This window comes from Puma concolor, chromosome C2 (genome assembly GCF_028749965.1).
Source record: "Puma concolor isolate L17-30 chromosome C2, mPumCon1.1.hap2, whole genome shotgun sequence".
NCBI classification, from domain to species: Eukaryota; Metazoa; Chordata; class Mammalia; order Carnivora; family Felidae; genus Puma; species Puma concolor.
In genome coordinates this window covers 28,644,996-28,653,602 of record NC_141675.1, presented here as the reverse complement: position 1 = coordinate 28,653,602, position 8,607 = coordinate 28,644,996, and the positions used below count along the sequence as shown (strand labels likewise).

Below are 8,607 nucleotides of genomic sequence, written 5' to 3'. Positions count from 1 at the left end.
TTGGCAAAAATTTGGCTTAAAAGACTCGGCTCCTCTTCTATAAAAACTTAAAATAATTTAATTATTCGTAGATCAGACATAGATGTGAGAAGACAGGGACAGAAAAGGGTAAGAAAGGAAAAAAAATAAAAACACACTTCTAAAGATTGAAGGACAGACATACATGTTTTATTTTCCTCCATCCATCTTATTTATTTCAAGTATGATTTGCTTTGTACAATATATGTAAGGGGGTGGAAGATAAACAGGAAGTAGTTCTAGAAGATGTAACAACAATGAGTTACATATTAAAGTTCGACTTTAAATTTTCTTTGGTATGTTACTTACCTTGGCAAGATTACGACTTGTCCCAGGCTTTTCAGGGAAGTTATTGTTTCAAATATTTTATTGCATTGTAAATTTATTTTTCCTATATTTGGGCCTGGAAAATATGATCACTGTAAGCATATTTCTATTTGTTCAGTAATAAAATGAGTTAATTTGTAAACCACAGATTGAGAATGGCTGACTTTTTTTTTTGAGAGCATGAACAGGGAAGGGGCAGAGAGAAGGAGACAGAGGCTTGAGAATCAGAAGGGGGCTCTGTGCTGACAGCAGCAAGACTGAACTCAGGAACCCTGTGAGATCATGACCCAAAGATCTGAGCTGATCAGATGCTTAACCGACTGAGCCACCCAGGTGCCCTGAGAATGGCTGACCTTTTTGAGGAGGCATCGCTCTTTGTCCTCAAGACCACAATTTTAATTGTAAATTAATAGGCCTTAATTCTTTAATTTCTTCTATTCTTCAGGCAAGACTTATTAAAACTATGTTTCAGAATGTGAGCTTGTTTCCAATTTCTTCTTCGATTCTTATTTTGAAAGTACTATTTAATTTCAATAGTCTATTTTCAATGTCTATTTAATGAAGGCACTGTTTTAGACCTCTGAGTTGCTTCACAGATGAAGTAGATAAACCTGAAGTAACAGGTGAGTATCCTGCTCACCCTGAGGGGGTCCTGCATAGTTTAGAGCAGGGTTTCTCCAAAGAAGGTCAGGAAATGCCTACAGCACAATCAGGTGTGATAACCTGCTAAAAAGGCAGATTTCTGGATTTACTAACTCAGCATTTCTAGGAGTGAGGACTGGGAATCTGAATCCTTGTAGATTCTTCAGCACACTGAAGTTTAAGAACTGCTAGTTTAGTTACACTTGGGGAATGTCCCTATAATCAATGAATTTGAGGCGGGGCTTCATGAAACCCCTCCGGCTTGAAATTGATCAAACGTGATACAGTCAGTACCAACAGTAATATTGGTTGGGTCAATCAACAAGTATTTATAGAGAACCTAGTTTGAATCAAACCAATGTATATTCTTGAATAAGGGGCAGAAAAGAATCTTAAGAATACAGGCATTCCTCATTTTATTGTGCTTTGTAGATAACGGTTTTTTAAAAATTGAAAGTTTGTGGCAACCCTGCATTAAATCGCCAGTGCTGTCTTTCCAACATCATTTGCTTACTCCATGTCTCTGTGTCACATTTTGGTAATTCTCACAATATTTCAAACCTTTTCAGTATTATTATATTTGTTACGGTGATCTGTGAACAGTGGTTATGACTCACTGACATCTCAGATGATGGTTAGCATTTTTCAACAATCAAGTATTCCAACCAAGTACGTTGGTTTTTCTTTTTTTTAGACATAATGCTATTGCACACTTAATAGACTGCGGTATAGTATAAATATAACTTTTATATGCCTTGGGAAACCAAAAAATTAAATTGACTCACTTTAATACAATATTTGCTTTGTTACAGGTACTGGAATGGAACCTCAATATCTCTGAGGTATGCCTGTATATGCATTTGTGTTGGTTAGGACTTGGAATCAGGCACATACCTTGTACTCCCAACAGCACACTCCCGTGAGACCCGGCCTCTCCAGACACTTGCCCTCTTCCAGGTCTGGCCCTGGCCACACTGACCTGGGGGGCACAGAACGCAGCTCATCAGCCTGCTTTGGGAATCCTGAGCCCTCTGGGCCTGTGGATTCCAGCCAGTCCAGAATCATCCACCTAGCTTCCAGAGCAGAGGGAGCACACCACCCCAAATTCTTTCTGAAGAGGCAGTTTAGATTGCCCACAGGCAGTCCCCATTTGGGCGCTGCCTGATAGGGTCCAGGACATACCAATAATCAAGGCTCTCAGGTGTCTCTCACTAAAGGCTACCTCCAGGGCTCCTATTGGCAAGGCAGTCCAGATTCTTGCAGCTTTACCTTCAGGGAGAATATGTGCATTTGTGTGGGTTAAGACTGGAATTAGGATGATACCAGATACCCTAAACAGCCTTCTCTTTTGAGCCAGCCTACTGCTACACCTACCTGCCCTGTTCCAGGTCCCTGGCTACCTTGACCTGCATGGTGTGTGCATGTGTAAACACACCTTGTCATTTGGCCTTAGACTGCAGGGGGCACTCCAGGCCTGGTGAGCCCTGGAATGAGCCCCACCACCTGCCTGGCCTACAGGGAGGAGGAAGGCCAACTCCCCCAAATCTTTCTGAGTCTACAACTTTAAGTTGGCAATAGCCCCAATTTGGACTAGCTGCTTTGTGGAGTATCAACGTCCCCAGCCATCAAGTGTCTCTTTTTAGAGGGTGCTCTGACCACCCTGCATACCCCCACTCTGGCTAGCCAGTCCAGATTTCTCCAGCTCTGCTTTCAGGGGGAATACGTGCATTTGTGGAGGTGATGGCTTGGGCAAGGCAGATGCATGTACTCCCAATTACCCCCTCCTGTGACCCTACCTTTCCCTATAGATGTCCTGTTCCAGGTCCCTGGCTACACTGACATGTGCAGCTCATACATGAGGAACAGCTCCCCAGGGGGAGCCAGGGCACTCCAGGCCTGTGGGGCTTGAGTCAGTCCTGAACCATCTGCATAACCTCTGGGGTGGAGGGAACCCACCTCCCAAAACTCTTTCTGAGGCAGCAGCTTTAAGCTGGAGACACCCATCAGTCCCTATTGGGTGTGGTTGCCTATGGAGTCCTTTATTTACCAGTTATCAAGTCTCCCAGGTTTCTCCTACTGATGATACCCTGGAAGCCTGCCAGGTCCCTTCTTGGCAAGGCAGTCCAGATTCCTTCAGGGGGAATATGTATGTTCTATGCAAAATTAACTGGAAGGAGGAGGAGACCGTGTGGTTTAAAACCAGACATGTGCTCGAGGGCAAAATTTGGTGATGGCACTATATAGGAAAGGCCAAGTCCTTGAGGCACTCTAAAGGAAAAACAATATAAGCTAGTAAAAACAGAAAAGCCCAGTTAGAGAAATTATTTAGCTGTGAGCTTTATAAAGGCAGGGTCTATAAATAATTCAGTACTGTATTCCCTATGTCAAATCATGGCACAATGGTACTTAACCTTTCCTTGAGTTAAGATTCCCTTTGAAAAATATGAGAGTGACTAGGGACCCTACTTCATTCTAAGAGCAGGCACTTAGCAAATGTCGGGGAGATTAAATTGTGTACATAGTGTTAAGTCTTTTTTTTTTTTCCCCTTCACTGAATGGCTTGGCTCACTTCCTTAACTTTGACAGACACAATTATAGACTCCTTTGCTAAAAAAACAAACTTAGAGTTTCCTGTTTAGGGAAAAAAAATCCATTGCATCTGATTTCCCTTCCTCCCAAAGTTGTACTGAAGTCATATAAAAGATGTTAAAAATAAGAATGAAATCATAACAGTGCTATAGAGAGTGCCAGTGGCAGGTCAGATATTTTAAGAAATTCTTCAAAGATAGGCAGATATGATTGAACTGATGAAGAAGTCAAAACAGGGAAATTATAGTCAGACCCACAAGAGATGAACATGGTTCTTTCTGAGGGAGCCACAGAGAAGGTGGGAGCTTGGCTCATCTCATAGATCACTAGGGAACTGTGAAGTACTTGTCCAAGTAGCTAAGGAACGCATTCTCTATCAGCTGCACATCCCACTCCTTTCTCATATATAGGGTGACTGCCCCGCCCCCCCCCCCCCCCAGATAAAATCTTTGAGGAGTGCTGTCTTTGGAAAGAGGGTGCTCATTTGGGAGGACACCTTGTGTGGCTGCTGTGCCCAGAAAGAGAAACAGAGTAGATGTTGAGATAACTCAGGACTTACATCACAGACATGGAGTGAAATTTTAATTTATTTTCTTTTATTATTTTCTTTTATTTATTTTTAATTTATTATTATGTTTTAAATAGAATTTATTGTCAAATTGGCTTCCAAACAACACCCAGTGCTCATCCCAACAAGTGCCCTCCTCAATGCCATCACCCACTTTCCCCTCTCCCCAAACCCCTCATCAACCCTCAGTTTGTTCTCTATATTTAAGTCTCTTATGGTTTGCCTCCCTCCCTCTCTGTTTATAACTTTTTTCCTCCCTTCACTTCCCCCACGGTTTTCTGTTAAGTTTTTCAAGATCCACATATGAATGAAAACACATGGTATCTGTCTTTCTCTGACTGACTTATTTCACTTAGCATACTACCCTCCAGTTCCATCCACATTGCTGCAAAGATTTCATTCTTTCTCATTGTCAAGTAGTATTCCATTGTATATATAAACCACATCTTCTTTCTCCATTCATCAGTTGATGGACATTTAGGCTCTTTCCATAATTTGGCTATTTGTTATAAACATTGGGGTACATGTGCCCCTATGTATCAGTACTCCTGTATCCCTTGGGTAAATTCCTAGCAGTGCGATTGCTGGGTCATAGGGTAGTTCTATTTTTAACTTTTGGAGGAACCTTCACACTGTGTTCTAGAGTGGCTGCACCAGTTTGCATTCCCACCAACAGTGCAAGAGGGTTCCCGTTTCTCTGCATCCTCGCCAGCATATATAGTCTCCTGATTTGTTCATTTTAGCCACTCTGACCAGTGTGAGGTGGTTATCTAACCGTGGCTTTGATTTGTATTTCCCTGATGATAACTGACATTGAGCATTGTTTCATGTGTCTGTTGGCCATCTGGATGTCTTCTTTGGAAAAATGTCTTCTGTCTTCATGTCTTCATGTCTTCTGCCCATTTCTTCACTGGATTATTTGTTTTTCAGGTGTGGAGTTTGGTGAGTTCTTTATAGATTTTGGAGACTAGCCCTTTAAACGATATGTCATTTGCAAATATCTTTTCCCATTCTGTCAGTTGTCTTTTAGTTTTGTTGATTGTATCCTTTGCAGTGCAGGTTTTTATCTTGATGAGGTCCCAATAGTTCATTTTTGCTTTTGATTCCCTTGCCTTTGGAGATCTGTCGAGTAAGAATTTGCTGTGGCTGAGGTCAAAGAGGTTGTTGCCTGCTTTTTCCTCTAGGGTTTTGATGGTTTCCTGTCTCACATTCAGGTCTTTCATCCATTTTGAGTTTATTTTGGTGTATGGTATAAGAAAGTGGTCTAGTTTCATTCTTCTGCATGTTGCTGTCCAGTTCTCCCAGCACCATTTGTTAAAGAGACTGTCTTTTTTTTCCATTGGATACTCTTTCCTGCTTTTATTTATTTATTTTTTTTTATTTAAAAAAAAATTTTTTTTAATGTTTATCCATTTTTGAGACAGAGAGAGACAGAGCATGAACAGGGGAGGGTCAGAGAGAGAGGGAGACACAGAATCCGAAACAGGCTCCGGGCTCCGAGCTGTCAGCACAGAGCCCGATGCAGGGCTCGAACCCACCCACTGCGAGATCATGACCTGGGCTGAAGTCGGACGCTCAACTGACTGGGCCACCCAGGCGCCCCTCCTGCTTTTATTTTATTTTATTTTATTTTATTTTATTTTATTTTATTTATTTTAGTTTAGAGAGCGAAAGAGTGCAAGCATGCATTCACAAGCAGAGGAAAGGCAAAGGGAGAGAGAATCCCAAGCAGGCTTCATGCTGAGTGTGGAGTCGGACACAGGGCTTGATCTCACAACTTTGGGACCATGACCTGAGCCAAAATCCAGAGTTGGCCACTTAACCAACTGAGGCACCCAGGTCCCCTTTATAAAATATTTTATTTTATGGGGCACCTGGGTGGCTCAGACAGTTAAGCATCTGACTTCAGCTCAGGTCATGATCTCACAGCTCTTGAGTTTGAGCCCCATGTCAGGCTCTGTGCTAACAGCTCAGAGCCTGGAGCCTGCTTCTGATTCTGTGCCTCCTTCTCTCTCTGCCCCTAACCCACTCGCATTCTGTCTCTGTCTCTCTCAAAAATAAATAAATATTTAAAACAAATTAAAAAAAATTTATTTTATTTTAAAGAGAGAGTGGAGGGAAAATTTTTTTAAAGTTAAGGTCATTCCACCCAGGAGATACATACACAGAAACAGTCACCCCAGCCAAGAGTAAAGTCTTAATTTTTTGATATGTCATTAGCTGACATGCCACTTTCCTGCCCACAGACACTACTGGGCACCTATGCTATAGCTCTTGCCCTCCCACAGAAATTCAGATCAGGCCTTCCCATTCAAATGAGAGCATTCACTTCCATCTGTGGTTATGTGCCTCTTATCAAGGTAATTTCCACAGATAACAACTATAAACTCTTAGGGAAAAATATAAAATACAACTAACTAAATGTACTTGGGAGCAATCAAAACCAGGCAGATTTGGAGGGGAATCAGCATTTGGAAAAAGGGAATAGCTGCTAGGCTAGTTTTATTTTGTTATGGCCTTTCCAAGTGCAGCCTCAAGTTCATGCCATGCAGGGGCAGAGTGTGGGGATGGAATGGTTAAAATACAGGGAAAACAAAACAAAACAAAACATAATCCTAATCCTACCCACTTGAACCACCAGAGGACAGAGTTTGGGGGGTGGGCACCCATAGTCTCTTAAAAGTGAGAAGGAAATTCCCCCCAATTGAAAGCCAGAGAGGAGAAACCCCAAGTTCTGTGTATAAACTCTGCCCCAACTCTATGGCTGACCCCATAGCTTAACTATCTATAGACAGGGAAGACTCCAAGCAGCCTTATTTAGGCTAAAAGAACTGAGCTGAGATTTGAGCTGCTGTCCATTGTAGGGGAGACTGTAGTTTGATTTTAGTCAATTTAACTGACAGCTCGAGGAACACGATGAAATCCAGAGTCTCTACAATATATCATTCACAATGTCTAAGACACTATCCAAAATTATATTCAAAGCAACAGGAAAACATAACTCATACATGGGAGAAAAGACAATCAATTAAGACGGGTCCAGAGATGACAAGGATGTTGCAACTAGCAAACGAAAATTTTAAAGCAGTTATTTTTTTTTTTTTAATTTTTTTTTTTCCCAACGTTTATTTATTTTTGGGACAGAGAGAGACAGAGCATGAACGGGCGAGGGGCAGAGAGAGAGGGAGACACAGAATCGGAAACAGGCTCCAGGCTCCGAGCCATCAGCCCAGAGCCCGACGCGGGGCTCGAACTCACGGACCGCGAGATCGTGACCTGGCTGAAGTCGGACGCTTAACCGACTGCGCCACCCAGGCGCCCCTAAAGCAGTTATTTAAGTAGACATTTGTTGGGGAAAGAGATATTCATGACTAAAAGGGAAACCAAGACCAGCCATCCTTATTAATCCACAGAGTTCTTTATTTGTGGATTGTGATTCATGAGTATGTGAGAAAACCCCAGAGCCTAAAAGAAGGTCCAGAATTAATACGTTTAAACAACAGAGCCCAGAGGAACAGAGATAATATAGGGAGCAGAGGAGAATTTGAAAAAAATTCCAAGTAGGATTCTTAAAGATATTCAAGAATAGATTGCATTCATAAAATAAGTGGCCATTATGAAAAAGGAACAATCAATGAATAGGAAAGTATTCTTAAAATAATAATTAAAAAAAGAAGAAGAACAGATTTCCTGAAGACTGAGTGTTCTGGAGATAAAATTTCCTAGAAATAAAAGAAAAATCTGGAAAATATGTGAGAAAAGTTGAAGCATGGAGGATAGATCCAGAAAATTCAAATTCCAGATACTTTTTTTTTTTTAATTCAAAGACCTGTATAAGCCAGATAGAATTAGATAGAAAAACAAATACCCATGCCTAAATACATCCTAGTGAAATTTCAGAACTCCTTGGATAAAACAAATATCTTTAAAAATTTCAGAAAAAAAATGGAAGAAAAGGAAAAAAGAAAGGAAAGGAAAGGAAATAATATCAGATTACTTACATTGGGTGAGAATGATACCAATCAGACTTCTCATCAGCAGGCCTGTGTGTTAAGAAGACAACAGAATACTACATTCACATTCTGGGGGAAAATGATTTTCAACCTGAAAATGTATACCTTGCTGACTGATAGGTAAGTGGGAGGGTAAAATACACACGTACTTGGACATATCAGAATCAGAAAGCTTAGTGCTCAAGTGTCCTTTAAAAAATTACTTAAAGAAAATGAAAAAAAATAATACAAGAAAGAGGACACCATAGGTTATAAAAGCAGGGAAAGATGTGAAAATTTAGAAAATCTAGGTATAAGTTCATAAAATTCATGCTAGTCACTAGAAGAACTAAAACCAGATATCGTTGACAGGATTGTCTCTGATGATTAGAAATGGGTAGAAAGACATTTTTTATTGTATTTTATACTCTTCTATATCATCTTAATTTGTTTTTGTTTTAAAAACAATTA

General features: G+C 40.8%; 1 long non-coding RNA gene across 1 annotated transcript; it reads right to left on the bottom strand.

Annotated features, from left to right (window-relative positions):
• Positions 1–1,432: 1,432 nt before the first annotated feature.
• Positions 1,433–8,607, bottom strand: LOC147577160 (uncharacterized). Its single transcript, XR_015239972.1, has 3 exons — positions 8,146–8,607; positions 2,170–2,256; positions 1,433–1,966 (listed from the first exon to the last, which is right to left on the bottom strand). It is a non-coding gene; the product is annotated as an uncharacterized LOC147577160 (long non-coding RNA).